Raw genomic sequence first — 17,523 nt, 5'->3', positions numbered from 1 at the left:
ATATAGTATTATTAACAAGAGAGATGAGCTAAGATAATATAGTACAGGGAAGAAGAAAACCTGACCTCAGTCACAGAACTCTTGCACAAAATGTAGAAAAAGCATCGGATTACTTAATGTCAGATGCAAGAAAAAAAAATTGTGAGTGACTTTTTCCAATTCAGTTCGGCAAAGGAAGACAGAGAAGTTTGTGAACTAGAGCAAAAAAATCTAGCCATGAATATCCACTGTGGAATTTTCCAATATGGGACTGAACCTGTGTAAAGATGTGCATCATGGTGAGAAGTCCCAAACCCACAGAGAATGATGTTGTGTAGAAGAAGCATCAAGAAGCATCATGTTCCACTGGATGCTATGATTATTGCTACTCAGGGATAGATCCAGTACTGGACTGAGGAACAGAACTGAGCCAAAGGGTGCGATTCTAGGGCAAAACATTCTCTTCATTTCTAGACTTTGTACTGATTGAGGAGTAAGTGCAAGAGTAAGTTACAGCTGCAATTCTCTGAGCCTATAGTTGAAGAGGTTCCAAGATCCGATATCTACCCATTCTTGATCTTGCCATTTTAGAAAGACTGTCAGAAGTAAAACCTGATTCTTGGTCACACTGGATTTGTTGATCTTTTCAACTTTCTGATAGCGAATTGGATCTAGTAGGACATTTTCACAACTCTTTTTACTATTTTGCATAAATATAATTATGTCCCAAGGGAGTTGCAGTTTCTGCCCTCCAACTAAAATGAAATTCAATGAATTTTTTTCAGAATTCGTGGCTCTTCCCCAAGCAACACCATTTATACAGGAGTCAAGACAGGTGTCCAGTCAGTCTGATAAAATTTTAACTTAACTCTGTGTAATCAAATTATGTCATATGTGTTCTGCTGACCATTCATCTGCTTCTAATAAGTATAGCAATTTAGTTTATAACTGGTTAGTATAAAGAAATGAATCAGGAAATAAGATTGCAGAAGAGAACCTGGAAGTCATATACAAATGGTCTCAGAGATGAATTGAGTACAATTTATCAGTCATATAACATATGAAGCAAAATTCATATCCTGGTAATATGTACGGAATCATGATAAGTCTGGGTCTTGTCAAAATTTCTGATCTTATGATGTATGACTTCCATACAAAATTCTGATCACCATCCCTTCAGATCAGCAGAACAGAAAAAAAATGTGCTTATATATGTGAAATGAGAATTCGGAAGTTATCCTGACAATATTGAGATTATTTTGGTTATGTTAAAGAACAATGTGGCAGACAAAAGAGTTTGTCTACTCTTCAACCCCCCAAAAAAATCTATAAAAATGAGACTTTAAAATTCTGTCACTTCTCCACTCTCCCATCTCTGTGGAGTCCATGAAGTTTAGGGCTCCCAATTGTTTTTTAAATTTAATTTTTTTAGAAAGATTTTATTTATTTTGAGTTTTTCAATTTTCCCCCCATTCTTGGTTCACACCCCACCCCAGACAAAGCATTCTGTTAGACTTTACATTGTTTCCATGGTATACATTGATCTCAGGGGAATGTGATGGGTGAGAAATGGGGATTTTATCAGAACTGAGACCTAGGGAGGGAAGAGCCTGAACCCAAGATCACAGTGCCTGGTTTTCTTTTGCAGATGTTGTTAGTCAGAAACATTTCTTACTTTTTTTTTCTCCTGGGCCTTCCATGCCTCACCTTGCCGAGTGCTGCTGCAGACAGCAGAAGGAAGGATCAATCAGTGATCCAGGAATAACCTTGTCATGACCCATGGGTGGGTTATTTGTTTTGTGCCAGAGACTGAATGTGGGAGGTCAATGGTGGTAGCATCTCTTCCCTTCTTCCTTCCTCTTGCTAATAGTGAAGCAGGGACAGAAGATGGAGCACAGGGTAGCAGAGCTCCGAGGTCCATATGTCTCTCTCAGATAAGGAGTCTAACCTGTCCCCTGGGCAGGTGAGGAATGACTAAAGACTCTCTCCTCCTCCCCATTTACAAGGCAAAGAACAGAGGGGGAAGAGAGAAAAGGAAGAAGGGAAAGGCAAGGAGTTGGGGGCAGGGTCTTGCTTAGGAGGCAGGGCACTTCCTCCTCATTGAGCTTGCAAATGGCACAGAGGGAGGAGTCTGCTTGCGTAGGCAATTTTGAGCTACCTTCTCCATCTTCTCCCCCCTCCCCCTCCCCCTCCCCCTCCATCTGGTGAGGCAGGTCCTGAGCATGGAAGATGAAAGGAAAAAAAGTGTGAGGAAAGAGGGTGACTCCAAGAAGGACTGGGTGGGGTCCAAGTTGTCTTCCTCTCTGCTGCAGTTGGTGCTGTGGAGGGAGGAGGCTGGGAGAGGCTAAACTGAGTGGCTGAGGTGGGGGGGGGCTTGCTCTCCACCCTCCCTTGCCTCCCCTTCCCCTGTCCTGCTGCAGACACTGGGAAGAAGGATCGCTCAGTGAACCCAGGGTTGTGAATGGGTGACCTGCTTTGTGCTAGGTGCTGGTGACAGGGCTTCCTCTCTCCCTTCCCTTCCCCTTCCCTCCCTTTGCCTCTGTTCGTAGTGGAGCAAGTTGAGAGCTGACAGAAGTTGCCAAGGCCCGAAGACAGGTTTCTTGGGCTGGCTCAGAGGCTTTCCTAAACGACGCTGACTCCCTCCGCCTCCCCCTCTCTCTCCCCCTCCCCTCTCCCCCTCCTCATCCCCCTCCCTCCCCCTCTCTCTCCCCCTCCCCCTTGTATCCTTGGGCAGCTTCAGCAGCTGTGGAGTGGGGCTGCAGTTGTTGAATTGTGCACCTTCCTCATTCCTCAAAGTCTGCTTCTGGAGGACAGGAGTATTTTTTTTCCTCTTTGGCCCTTGGGACTTCTCCTCAGCTTAGCTCAGTCAGTGCTTCTCAAGTGATGCAATGTGATCCATGGCCCTTTAGCCCAACTGGGTTACTCACAGTCCCCTGAACATTTCCTATATTTGGCCACCTCTGGGGGATGGGAATGTTTAGCAGCCAGCTCTCTAAGGAGGACACCTTTTGAAGCTAAAGCTCATTATTGGCATGGACTCTGCCACTTCCTCAGAAAAACAATCGGTCCAAGTGATTGTGCCACTTTCCTTGAGATATGAATGCTTCCAGGGAGGGGGTTAGATATACAGGTGCTTGACTCCTGCTAAACCTGTGATTTAACTAGCCCCTGTTTGTTCCCAATGCCTGTGTGGCCTGCTACACAGTCTCTGTTGCTTTCCTCCCAGCCTTCTCGAGGGAACCTGTTCTGCTTCCCCTTGCTAGAAGAGGTGGCCTTTCATCCAGACCTTTAAAGGGTGCCCAGGATCTCCCCAGGACTGGGGAAAGAGAGAGGCCTTGGAGGTGGGGAGGAGTGCATTTCAAGTGATAGCTCTCGGAGGGCTTTGTGTGTGGCATATGGGTCCCAGGAGGAAGAGCATTGTGAAATGAGGCTGGAAGGTAGGATGGGAGTAGGACCAGATGGGGAAGATCAACTTTGAGTTGGAGAAACCAGCCACACTGGATCATTCTCATGCCATACTTGGTGTATCTAACAAGACAATCAACATAGAGGTGGTTGAGGAGAGTCAGAAAAAGAACTGGAACTCTCCTAGAAGAATCACTGTGGCTTGGCTCGTTGTAGCCCTCGAACCATCACTGCTTGACATAGGTCCAAGCCAGGGAAGGACCCCTTGCATACCCAGCATACAGAGTAAAAAAAGACTGGAACCATAAGGCCAGACACCAAGCAAGTGGGAAACAGTCAAAGAAAACATGATGCCTTCATGTGAGGGCATCTCATTACCCAGGAAGAAGTGATGCTGATGCAGAATTCTGGAAAGCTCAGGAAGACTGGAGGAAGGGAGGCTGAGGCTGAGCCAAGTGTACCATTGCTGGAGAGGGAAAGATAATGGAAATTAACACACACACACACACACACACACACACACACACACACACAGACACTGAAAGACAATGGGACTCAGACCAATGCACTCTCTGTCTCTGTCTCTGTCTGCCTCTATCTCTTTTATGTCTTTGTCTCTGACTCTGACTGTCTCTGTCTCTAATGTCTGTGTATGTGCAGGGATGGCATCATATGTGGTGCTGGGGAAAACTGTCTCTCTAAGCCTTGTAAGGGTGGGGCCCAGAGAACATAGAACTACAGCGGTGATCAAGTAGTCCAAGAGTTTGGAGCAACTAGGCAGTACAGTGGCTAGAACCCTGAGCCTGGAGTCACAAAGACCTGAGTGCAAATCTGTCCCTAGACCCTTACTAGCTGTGTGACCCTGGGCAAGTCAGTAAACCCCATTTGCCTCAGTTTCTGTCTCTGTTAAATGAACTGGAGAAGATGATGGCAAACCACTCTAGTATCATTGCCAAGAAAACATGGCATCACAAAGAACTGGATATGACCATAAAGACTGAACAGTAACATTCTATGTTGTATATCATTATGCCACGCCCCCCCATGTTCCCTTTTTCTGCCTACTATTTCAACGCTGGCCAGTCCTCTAATGAGATTCCCTTACACACCCTATGCTAGCAAACTGGACTCAGGCCAGCAAGGGACAAGAAAAAGCATCACACCAGATCCATCCACCTACAATCCCAAGGGACCATCCTTGTACACTTTCAACAGTCCATCTCTCTAGTCTTCCAAGGGACCACCGCATCTCAGATATAGTATCTATCCTGGACAGGAAGTTAGGATTTCCTCTCTCCCTCAGTCAGCAACATCTTAAGGAGAAGTTGTCTCTCCAGGCCTTTCTCTCTAAAGCTTGTGTGCCACCACAGAATGCTAGAAATGGTAATTTTGGTAGAGCCCCGGGCTTGGGGTCTGGGATCCCCATCCCCCCACCTTATAAGCTGTGTGCCCTTGGGTAAGTCTTTGCACCATCTGTGCCCACAGTCTTAAGCATCCGATGCAACAGATATCCCCAAATCTGGAACTTGGGGATGATGGACTTGATGTGCCCCAGGCTGTTTGTGGCGCTGGGGCTGGGCTCTCCTTATGGATTTCCCATCACAGGAACACAGTGAGGGTTTTGGAGCTCCTGAAGAACACCAAGGGGCACTACTTCTCCGTGCCTGCCAGCTCTGGTATGTGTGTGTGGGGGGGTCTCACTCCAGCTCTGCCCATGCTCATGCCCGCCCCCTCCTGGCCTGTCATGCCATTACCCCCTTGCCCAAGCTTGGAGGTTTTCCCAGCCCCATCGGCCAGCCTTTGGGCTGGGCCTTTGCCCTTAGTATTGCCAGTGCTCAGTGTGGGCTAGCAGGTTGGACCTTGCCAGTGCCCCAGTCTTCTTTACAACCTTGCTCTGGCAGGGAGTTGGTCAGGACTGCAGGAAAGAGCACATTTCTCCTCCCCCTTTTGGGTGTAGTCTTGGGTACCATTTCTGGTGCTCTGCTGCCATCTAGTGGCTGTCAACATAGTCCGAGGCCTCATGGGGGATGGAGCTACTATCCCTTTACCCTTTCTAGACCCCATTTCCTTTTGATTGTGGTCGAGGAAGATGATGCGAAGGCCAGATCCCTTGTTTCCCTGGTCAGGAGCCTCCTCAGGCATGCCAAGCGATAGCCCAGAAGTGAGCTGAGGTGGGAACAGAAAACCATGAATTGCCAGTTCCAAGCAATGCCCCCTTGGATATCTGTCACACACCATCCCCAGAAGGAGAGGGTGTGCCAGTTCCTTGTGGGGTGGGAGTGGATGCTTTGGGGTGGGGACCTCATCTGAGCTCCTTCTCAAAATGGTGTTTGTGCCCATCTCAACCACCACAACTGAACTGTAGTCATTGGCCAAGTCTTGGGACATTTTCTACTACTTCTTGGGGAGTAGGCCTGCAAGGTAAGCTGACTATTGTTATCAAGTCAGTACATTCTCTTTGTTTGCAAGGAGTTAGAAACCTCCTTCACTTGGACCCCCAGTGAATAATCATCTTTCACAAATGCATCTCAGTCGCATGAGATCCACCATCTAAGTCATTATCTCTTTTTTGTCTCTGACCCACTTTTCCCAAATCCTTCCTCCAAGCTTGCCTATTTCTGTCTGAGGATGATATCATCCTTCCAGGCTCCAGATTTCTAAAGTCTGTGTCACCCTTGATTTTCCTTTCTTCCTTCCTTCCCTGACCTCCCCACAGACATCTGTCTGATCAGGAGCCAAGTCCTATCAACTCTTCCTTTGTATGAACTCTGACCTCCAGCCCCTTTTCTCAACTCACAGTCATTCCCTTCATTCAGGACTCCATCAGCTGCCTCTGGCAAAGGCTTCCGTATATCTTTCCCTTATTCTCATCTTTCCCCTATGACATCCACCTTCCACACAGCTGCCAAATTTTTATTACTACAATCCAGATCTATCTTTTCACTGCTCTCCTCTAAAGTCTTCAGCTGCTTGCAGTATAAAATACATTACATGGACCTGGAGTGTTAATTAAAGGCTCCTGATATTTGGAGGGGGAAACATTTGGGTATGGGCTTGATGTGTTAGCATTAGAGAATGAGAACCTCCACCTCTCAGGCACACCCCTTGAACCCTGAAGGGGGGGGGGCATATAACTGGCCTCTAGGAATGGGAAGTACTTTTTTCCATATCATTTTCTCCCTGTAAGTGACATGCTAGTTGCTACTAAGTCGTTGCCACTTAGCAAATAGACTATTTCAAAGCCTACTTCCAGACCTTTGACTTTTCTGCACTGCCTCCTCCAACTTATTTTTCCTTACAATGCCTAGCTTCTGGGGAGGAATTTGGAACTGTGCTCAAAGCGTTTTTAAAACTGCATTGCTGATCAATAGCACTACTAGGCTTGTAATCAAAAGAGATTAAAAAAGGGGGGAAAGATCTATATGTACAAAGATACTCAAAGCAGGTCTTTTGTGGGGGCAAAGAAATGGAAATGGAGGCAATGCTCATCAGCTAGGGAATGGCTAAACAAGCTGTGCTGTAAGAAATGATGAACAGACTGATTTTAGAAAAACCTGGAAAGACTTACATGAACTGATGAAAAGAGCCAAGAAAACATTGAGCAGGGTTGCAGCCATACTGTTGTAATGGTCATCTGTGAATAACTTAGCTATTCTTATCAATACAATGATCCAAGATAGTTCCAAAAGACTCATGATGAAAACTTTTCTATTCTAAAGAAGCAACTGATTGCAGTTCAAAGCATGGCAGTGCTCAATTTTTTTCCCTTTTGGGTCTATGTCTTCTTTCATAATGTGACTAATTTGGTAATGTGGTTATTTGATGGAACATGTATCACCTTGATCAAATTGCTCAGTCTTAGGGAGGGAGGAATGAAGGCGGGAAGAAATATGGAACTCAAAATTGTAAAAAAAATGAACAAAATTGTCACTACATGTAATTGGGGAAAAATATAACATTAATTATAAAAATAATCCTTAGGTCATTTTATGCACAACTCCTGTGGACTTGCTACAAGGGGTCTTTCCTGATTACCACAAGTGCTGACTGCTCTCTCCCTCTTGAGGGAGTTTGTCATTTTTGGTTTATGTTTTGTTAGATGTATCCATCCTGGTCCTCAGCAGTTGGTAGAGTGTAATTTTGTTGAGGCCACGGTCTATTTGTTGTTTGCCTTTTCCTTGCCAGCGCTCACTCATGATCTCTTTGTTGACTTGATGGACAGCTGCTCGCTATTTCGTGTAGGAAAGGTTAAAAACCCTAAAGGAGATTCTGTGATGGGAGAAATAGGGTGAGTCAGCACTTCCATGTGTAAGAACTGGGAGCTCTTGACTGCTAGTTCCCTTGAAATCAGCAGTAGGAGAGGGCTGCCACCAGACCTGAGAGAAGAGAAGTGCTTTTCTTGTCACTAGAGTTCGGTAAGGCATTGAAACTGCTTAAAATTGTCCTGTCCTGGATTTCAGTTGAACTTTCTAAGTTCATTTCATGGGCTCAAGAGCATTGAGGGAGACTAGGTGGCACAGTGGATAGTGCACTGGCCCTGAAGTCAGGAGGACCTGAGTTCAAATTCGGACTCAGACACTTCAAAATTTACCTAGCTGTGTGACCTTGGGCAAATCTCTTAACCCCCATTGCCTTGCAAAAACACCCCCCCCCCAAAGAACAACCCCTAAAACAAATCAAGAGTATCACATCTGCACTCCTACTCTCTTCTCCCCCCACCTACTCCAGTTCTCCTTTTCCTTATCATTAAAAACCAAGTGCGTCAGTCAATAGATATTATGTACCTTCTTTTGCCAGGTACCTGGCTAAGCACTGGGGATACAAAATCAAAAGCCAACCCTAACCCTCCAGGGTGCTAATGGGGGATGATCACTTTCAATGAGCAATGTTCAAACAAGTTCTAGGTTGGTTCAACTGGAGGACAGGCATGAGAATGAAGGTGGGGTAAGAATGACTTTCTGTACCAGGTGGGATTTTAGCTAGGCCTTGACGAAAGTCCACAAAGTCAGGCAGAAATTCATTCCAGTCATGAAGACAGCCAGAGAAAATGCCCAGTTTAGAGATTTTTCTGGAACGGTAGGGAAGTCATTGCAACTGGATCCAAGAGTATTTTGTCCAAGAGTATGGTGTCAGGGAGGAAGTGAAAAAAAGCCTGGAAATGGAGGAGGGGGCAGGTCAATGAAGGACTTTGAACTTCAAATAGAAGATTTTCTATTGACGCATGGAGTTGGTAAGGAGCCACTGGAGTTTATGAAGTGGTTGAAATGGTTCCATCTGAATGAGGAACCAACAGAGACTGAGAAGGACTGATCAGATCGGTAGGAAGAGAAGCAGCCATGAATTCTGCCCTGAAACCCTAGACAGAATAAAGGATTCAGGAGAACATGGTGATCAACAGTGTCAAGGAGGTTGAGGATTGATTTGGTAAGAAAGATGAAATGGGGACTTGGCGCATGCCTAGATCACCTAGCATGGAAGCACCTCTACAAAATGGGGAGGAGTAGACTCTTCTGTGTCCAGAGGATGAAGCTCACCACACTGTTCAGCCACAGCATGGACTCCTCCAAGAAAGAGATTGTAGCTTTTCTCCTCTCCTTTTACCCTGTGACTCCAAGATGTGAATTTTGGAGTGTTTCTTTCTGTTCAGTGTCATTTGTTCTTTTCAGTTTCAGGTGCTGGTAGTGCTTTTTCACTGGATCTGGGAGTTTGATCCAAGGTAACTTTGAAGCCAGGATTCCAAGTAGAGTGTCATTTTTCCTGACAGCTCTAATGAGAGGAAGATGTGAAATCTAGATCTTTGGCCCTTGCCTGGGATGCTTTCCCAAATGACTTGGTAAGAGACCAGGACTCTGGAGCAGTTCCCTGAATTATCCTCACCTTCCAGGAGCAGTCTTATGAGTTAGTTGGTTCCTTTGCATTTCTGCATTTGTTCATGGGGTTTGGAGAGTGCTTTGCATAATTTTCATTTTCTGAGATGGCTGAAATAAAAGCTGCACAATAATTGATTCCTGTATTGGGCATTGAGTATCCACAGAGGGGTAGTTCACCAGTGCATAGCTTCCTCATTCCTTCAAGCCTGTATACTGCACCTCACCTCGCACCATAGAGATATAAAAAGAGGCAACCTGTACAAATACAATCCCAATTTAAAGCCTAGACTGAGAGACAGAGTCTTGCTTAGTGTAATTTGAGTCAGTGAAAGTGAGTGTCATTGGGGCAGCTAGGTGTGCAGTGGATAGAGCACTGGACAGGAGTCAGCAGGACCTGAGTTCCAATTTGATCTTAGACACTTGATACCTACTAGTTTTGTGACCTTGGGCAACTCACTTATACCCTATTGCCCCACAATAAAGAAAGGAAGGAAAAGAAAGAAAGAAAGAAAGAAAGAAAGAAAGAAAGAAGGAAGGAAGGAAGGAAGGAAGGAAAGAAAGAAAGAAAGAAAGAAAAAAAGAAAGAAAGAAAGAAAGAAAGAGAATGTCTAAAGGGTGAATATGAAGGAATTTGAATCCTATCAGGTCTCTTCTCCAAGGTGCTGATTCATTAATCTCTGCCCTTCTGCAGTAGTTCAGGGACTGAAGGGATTGTTTGAATACACAGGTTTCCTTCTGTTCTCTTCACTGGCATTAAGAGTACTCATATATAGGGGCAGCTAGTTGCACAGTGGATAGAGTATTGGTGCTGCCATCAGGAGGACAGCAGTTTGAATCTTAGATACTTAACATTTACTAGCTGTGTGACCTTGGGAAAGTCACTTAACCCTTATTGCCTTGCATCCAGAATCATCTCCAGTCTTCCTGATTCTGGTCAGTGAATCTAGATGGCTCTGCAGGAGAAAGTGAGGCTGGCGACTTAGCACAGTGCCACCTCACTCAAATCCAATTCATAAACTTGTCATGGAATCACCTCTCTGAAGTCATGATCTTCTTCAAAAATGATGAACAAACATCATCAGGACTATACCTATCCCTTGGAGCTTCCTAGCTGCTTCAAGTAACCTGAGTGAAAAGAAAGTCAAGATTTGGGGCAACTGAGAGAGCACAGAGCAAGGGTGTCTAGCTCCACTGAGTTCCTCTAGTCTTGCAGGCATGAAGCTCCAGTCTTCTTGGTTACTGTCAGTTCTTTTCAAACCCTCATTCTTTTAAAATGATTTACAGGCATTGTTGCCTGAATGGCAATGGAGTGCCCGACAGTCTCTTCAAAGAGAGTTCTTAGGGGCGGCTAGGTGGCACAGTGGATAAAGCACCGGTCTTGGAGTCAGGAGTACCTGCTTTCAAATCCGGTTTCAGACACTTAATAATTACCTAGCTGTGTGGTCTTGGGCAAGCCATGTAACCCCATTTGCCTTGCAAACACCTAAAAAAAATAAAGAGAGTTATTAGATCCAATGCCATGCTAGCCAAAGGACCACTGACCCCAGGAAGTGGTCAGTCTAAACCCTCTCTATCCCTTCATTTCCCCCCACCCCCATCTATAGGCATTAAAAATTATTCCAAGAAAGTTAGGTTTCTTTGTGGTAAAGGGTGTGAATGATCCCTTCCTAGCTAAAGTTCTGAGTCCAGTCATCTCCATGGGAATGACCAAAGAAATTATGGCCTAAAGAGAAGGAGCAGGAGTAGGGGGGTGGTGACTGGAGAGGAATGGGGATGTTGGATGAAAGACAGAGAAATTGATGGATAAAGTGAAGAACAGAAGGGACTTGCTCCCCTTCAACCAGAAAGGTGGGGAATGAGAGATGACTTTTTGGAGGATTATGCTTAACTTTACTGGGTATGATATTTTCAACCACAATCCCAATTTCCTTGCCCTTCACTATGTAGTGTTCTATGAACTGTGGTCTTTTAATTTAATGACTGCTGAATCTTGTGTGATTAAATTGTGGCTTGGCCATATTTGAATTGCTTTTTTTTTTCTTGTAGCTAATAATATTTTCCCTTTATCCTGTAAATTTTCCTCCTGGGATCTCTTTTAGGTGGTGACTGGTGACTTTTTTTATTTCTCTTTTGTCATCTTGTTCTAACACTTCAGGACAATTTCCTTTAATTATTTCTTTTTTTGACACTTAAAACCTTTATTAATCTGGTTCCAACCTTCCTTTCCATGTTTATTTTATGACTCTCTCCTTTATTCACTTGACATTCTAGACTTTCTATTTGCTATTTTCTACACATCACATTTCATCTTCCATTGTCATATCTTTGCATAGACTATTTTTTGTTTACAAAAATAAAGATTTTATTTATTCTGAATGTTACAATTTTCCTCCCAATCTTCTTTCCTTCCCCCCCACCCCCCATAAGAAGCTGTCTGTTAGTCTGTACATTGTTTCCATGGTATACATTGATCTAAGTTGAATGTGATGAGAGAGAAATCATAGCTTTAAGGAAGAAAAATAAAGTATAAGAGATAGCAAAATTACATAATAAGATAACGGTTTTATTTAATTAAGAGTAATTGTCTTTGTTCTTTGTTCAAACTACACAATTCTTTCTCTGGATACAGATGGTATTCTCCCTCACAGATAGCCCAAAATTGTGCCTGATTGTTGCCCCGATGGGGTGAGCAAGTCCATTAAGGTTGATCATCATCCCCATGTTGCTGTTAGGGTGTACGATGTTCTTCTGGTTCTGCTCATCTCACTCAGCAACAATTCGTGCAAATCCCTCCAGGCTTCCCTGATTTCCCATCCCATCTGGTTTCTCATAGAACAATAGTGTTCCATGACATACATAGACCACAGTGTGTTAAGCCATTCCCCACTGAAGGACATTCTCTTAATTTCCAATTCTTTGGTATCACAAATAGGGCTGCTATGAGTATTTTTTGTACAAGTGATGTTTTTATCCTTTTGCAGCATCTCTTCAGGGTATAGACCCAGTAGTCGCATTGCTCAATCAAAGGGTAGGCACATTTTCATGGCCCTTTGGCCATAATTCCATATTGCTATCCAGAAAGGTTGGCTGACTTCACAGCTCCATCAATAATGTATTAGTGTCCGAGATTTCCCACATCCCTTCCAACATTGATCATTGTCCTTTCTTGTCATATTGACCAGTCTGAGAGGAGTGAGGTGATACCTCATAGAAACTTTAATTTGCATTTCTCTAATAAGTAGTGACTTAGAGAAAATTTTCACATGAATGTGGGTCACTTTGAATTCCTTATTTGTAAATTGCCTTTGCTGATCATTTGTCAAATGGGGAATGGCTGATTTTATTTTATTTTTTTAATTTAACTCAGTTCAAAAGAGTCCTTTGTCAGGAATACTAGTAAAATTTGTTTCCCATTTTACTGCATTTCTTTTGATCTTGGTAACAGTGGCTTTGTCTGCAAAAGCTTTTTAATGTAATGTAATCAACATTGTCCAGTTTGTTTTTAATGATGTTCTCCATCTCTTCCTTGGTCATAAACTTCTCCCCTTTCCATGGATCTGACAGGTAAACTATTCATTTTCTCCTAGTTTGAGGTTAATATTGTTTTTTATGTCAAAATCCCATATCCATTTTGATCTTATCTTGGTATAGGGTGTGAGGTGTTGGTCTAATCCCAGTTTCTGCCATACTAACTTCCAATGTTCCCAACAGTTTTCATCAAAGAGAGAGTTTTTATCCTAATAGCTGGACTCTTTGGGTTTATCAAACAGCACATTTCTAGAATCATCTCCTGCTACTGCACTTAGTCTATTCCACTTGTCCACTGCTCTATTTCTTAGCCAATACCAGGCATATTTGGTGACTGATGCTTTACAATATAATTTTAGATCTGGTAGGGCTAAGCCACTTTCTTTTTTACTTTTTAAATATTAAATTCCTGGAAATTCTTGACTTTTTTATTTCTCCATATGAATTGACTTACAATTTTTTCTAACTCATTAAAGTAATTTTTTTTGTAATTTTGATTGGTGGGGCAATAAACAAGTAGTTTAATTTTGGTAGAATTGTCATTTTTTTATATTAACTCGGTATATCCATCAGCAGTTAATATTTGCTAAGTTATTGAAATCTGATTTTATTTGTGTGAGAAGTGTTTTGCATTTGTTGTCAAAAAGGTTCTGAGTAGACTCCCAGGTATTTTATATTGTCCAAAGTTACTTTGTCCTTCATTATTTTTTCAGTTTTTTTACAAGACAGTGGGGTTAAGTGACTTGCCCAAGGTTTCACAGCTAGGCAATTATTATGTGTCTGAGGACAGATTCCTGAGGACAGGCCCTCTTGACTCCAGGATTCAGTGTTCTTTCCACTGCACAACCTAGCTGCCCCTGAAGTTACTTAGAATGGGATTTCTCTTTCTAGCTCTTTCTGCTGCATCTTGCTAATCATATATAGAAATACTGAGGATTTATGAGGGTTTATTTTATATCCTGTGACTTTGCTAAAGTTGCTTATTATTTCGAGTAGTTTTTGAGGTGATTTTTTTGGATTCTCTAGATATACAATCATGTCATCTGGAAAGAGTGAGAGTTTTGTCTCTCCCTTCCCAATTCTAATTCGTTCAATTTCTTCAATTTCTTTTTCTTTTCTTATGGCTAAAGCTAACATTTCTAATACAATACTGAAGAGTAGTGATGATTTCAGCCCTGATCTTATTGGGAATGCCTCTAGCCTATTCCCATTGCATATAATGCTTGTTGACGGTTTCAGATAGACACTGCTTATTATTCTAAGAAACAATCTATTTATTCCTACACTCACTAGTGTTTTTAGTAGGAATAGGTGCTGTATTTTGTCAAAAGCTTTTCCAGCATCTATTGATAGAATTAAATGATTTCTGATAGGTTTGTTATTGGTACAATTATTTAAACTAACTGGATTCCTGGGATAAATCCTACTAGATCATAATGTATTATCCTAGCAATAAGTTGTTGTAATTGTTGTGCTAAGATTTTATTTAAGATGTTTGCACCTATATCGATCAGGGGGATAGGTCTATAATTTTCTTTCTCTGTTTTAACTCTTCTGGGTTTAGGTATCAGCACCATATTGGTGTTATAGAAAGAGTTAGGCAGAGTTCCATCTTCAGCTATTTTTTGAAAGAGTTTATATAGAATTGGAAACCAGTAATTCCTTAAATGTTTGAGAGAATTTACTTGTGAATCCATCTGGCCCTGGTGATTTTTTTCTGAGGGAGTTCAATAATGGCTTGTTGAATTTCTTTTTTTTTTTTTTTGAGATAAGGTTATTTAGGTATTTACTTTCCTCTTCATTTAAGTGGGAAACTTATATTTTTGTAAATATTTGTTCATTTCACTTAGATTATCCAATTTTTTGGCAAAGATCTGGGAAAAAATAATTCCAAATTAGTTCACCTTTTTCGTTAATGATTCTAGCAATTTGATTCGCTTTCTTTCTATAAATCAAATTGACCAGGAGTCTATCAATTTTATTGACTTTTTGATAAAACCAGCTCTTGGTTTTATTTATCAGTTCAAAGTTTTCTTGTTTTCTATTTTATTAATTTCTCCTTTTATTTTTAGAATTTCTAATTAGATATTTAATTTTGGATTTTTAATTTGTTATTTCTTTAATTTTTTTAGTTGCATATTTAGTTCATTGATTTCCTGTTTCTCTAATTTATTCATTTAAGCAATTAAAGATATTTTATATCCCCCTACTGTGGACTTGAGTGTATCCTATAGGCTTTGGTATATTGTTTCATTATCGTCATTATCTAGGATGAAATAATTCTTTCTATAATTTGTTGTTTCATCCACTCATTCTTTAAAATGAGGTTTATTTAGTTTCCAATTAGTTTTGGGTTTGTATCTCCGTGGCCGAATATTGCATGTGATTTTTTTTTTTTGCATTATGATCTGAGAAAGATGTATTCAGCATTTCTGCCTTTCTGCAGTTAATCATTAGGTTTTTATGCCATAGTACGTGGTCAATTTTTGAGTAAGTGCCATGTAGTGGAGAAAAAAAAAGTATATTCCTTTCCATACCCATACAATTTCCTCCATAAGTCTATCACGTCTAGGTTTTCTAACAATCTATTTACCTCCTTAACTTCCTTCTTGTTTATTTTATGGTTAGATTTGTCTAAATCTAAGAGTGGGAGACTAAACTCTTTCCTTTAGAGACAGTAAGTTTCTTGAGGACAGAATGAAGAACAAATGTCTAGGTGAGACTGACTGAAGGAAAGAGCAAAAGGAAGTATCCTTTTAAGAAATGGCTGGGGTTAGACTCACTTCAGCCTCCAGGGGAATGTGAGTCAAACTTTTATAATCCTGCCAACTTCCTGTGCAGGGAAGAATCCTGGGGAAAGTGGGTTAAAGTGAGACCCCCCCCCCCACACACACACCTCTACATCTTTTGGGTCAGGTCATGCATTTTGGAAGACTAAGGGGCTGGAAGCTGGAGGAAGAGAAGAATGGGCTGAGGTTGTTCTTATCTTGGGGGATTTATATTTGACAATGAAGTGACATTGGACAATTGCAGGGAATTTGCAATTCTGCCTACAGGCTTCTGTATTCAGCAAGCTGTGAAAGAAGAATTAGAACAAAGTGGGGGAAAGAATGATAAAGGGAAAAAAAAACATGAAAAAAGTTTTAAAAAGTGAACCTAGTAAGCTTTGCTGTGCATTCAGAAGCCATAGGTTTTTCTTTGTATATGTTCTATAGCTTATCTTGGTATTGGATGTGAGATGGTGGTGTCTGCTAGTTTATACCACAGGATTTTCCAGTTTGACCAGCAGTTTTAGTCAAATAGAGAGATCTTATCCCAGAAGCTGGAGCCTGAGTTTTTCAAAGTGGAAGTTACTCTAATTATTTCGTACCTTCTACTGAACCCTTCTCTATTTCCTAATCAGTACCATACTGTTTGGATGGCTGCCAGTTTACAGTATGGTTTTAGATCTCCTACAGGTAGGCAACCTTCCTTTGTATTTTTCTCCCATGAATTCGTTTCATCTTCTTGACCATTTCTTCCTCGAGATGAGTTTTCTTCCTATTTTTTCTAGCTTTCTAAAATGGTATTTAGGTGGTTTGATTGGCGTGGCACTGGATAAGTCATTTAGGGTCAGTCATGAAATAATCAACTGACTGGATAAGATGCAGACTGCTGCAAAAGAAGCATATGAGGCTCAGCAGAAAGAACTGGAGAATGGCAGGATGCATACCTGGTGGGTTCCCAGGGGGGTGAAACAGCTCTATGTGGACTTGCCCCGAAGAAGTTGACTCAATGCACCAGAAAAGAGAGCCTTTCACTGAGCTATCCACAAATGGCAGCACTCTGATTTTCATCAAAGGCAGGAGCAGTCTGCAGGTAACACTGAAGCTGCTTTGTCAATCTGCGCCTTCTGAATACTTGCATGTGAGTAGTGGCAGTGAAGTGAGCAACATTGCAGTCTTTCCTGACTGGAACCAAGTAGAAATGCAATTCTTGTTCTGGAGCAGAAAATGTCATTAAACCTGGTACCATCTCAAACACAAGCAACAACTGACTGAGGAATTCTTTTATTTCTGATGAGAAGGAAGCTGTAAAATGAGAAGGCTGAATTAGATGAAAGAGTCCACTTTTAAGGGTCTAAGTGTTCCTGAGATTGAGTGTCTTCTATCAGGGTGTGATGAAAATATGCTAAAGAAAATTTTCAGAGACTGATCTGAGCAAAGGAAAGTTTTTTCCCTTTGCTTTTTTTCTAGAAAAGGGCAGACTCCCAGGCACACCAAGATGTTTTCTCTCAGAGAGCCGCACTGAAAGCACAGCAAGTTGGTTTATAAAGATTTTAACCCCATTGTCTGCACCCAGGCCCCACTTCCCCTTTATCCCATTGGCTAGGTTTCAGGGGATATAGTCTATTCGCAGAAATCAACTCCAGCAATAGATGCAAAAAAAAAAAAAAAAAAAAACCCGAATGTAATGTTTTCAAAATACGTATCTCACCAGATGGTAGGGTGACCTGTTACCTGACCATCTTAGTTTAGAGAGCATTGAAGACCTTCATAAGTGTTTTGACTAGAAACAATAGAATTTTCAGGATCAGCAAAAAAGTATTATTTTTTATTAAAAAATTATTAATGAATAAAAATTCTTGTGCAAATTGAGATAATTGTTATAACTGGTCCTTTTCCTTTTAATTTCAAGCAATTTTTATTGTACCAGAAGAAACAATGTGAACACATATATCCTGGAGTAAAATATATATGAA

General features: G+C 41.7%; 1 pseudogene; it reads left to right on the top strand.

Moving 5' to 3' along the window:
- The first annotated feature begins 4,882 nt into the window (after nt 1-4,882).
- The window catches only part of LOC141498740 (transcription factor E2F5-like), a 39,740-nt pseudogene continuing 27,099 nt past the window's right edge, over nt 4,883-17,523 (top strand).

The sequence above is a fragment of the Macrotis lagotis genome, chromosome X (genome assembly GCF_037893015.1).
Source record: "Macrotis lagotis isolate mMagLag1 chromosome X, bilby.v1.9.chrom.fasta, whole genome shotgun sequence".
Classification (NCBI taxonomy): Eukaryota; Metazoa; Chordata; class Mammalia; order Peramelemorphia; family Peramelidae; genus Macrotis; species Macrotis lagotis.
The sequence above is the reverse complement of the archived record's forward strand: the minus strand, read 5'-3'. Positions and strand labels throughout refer to the sequence as shown.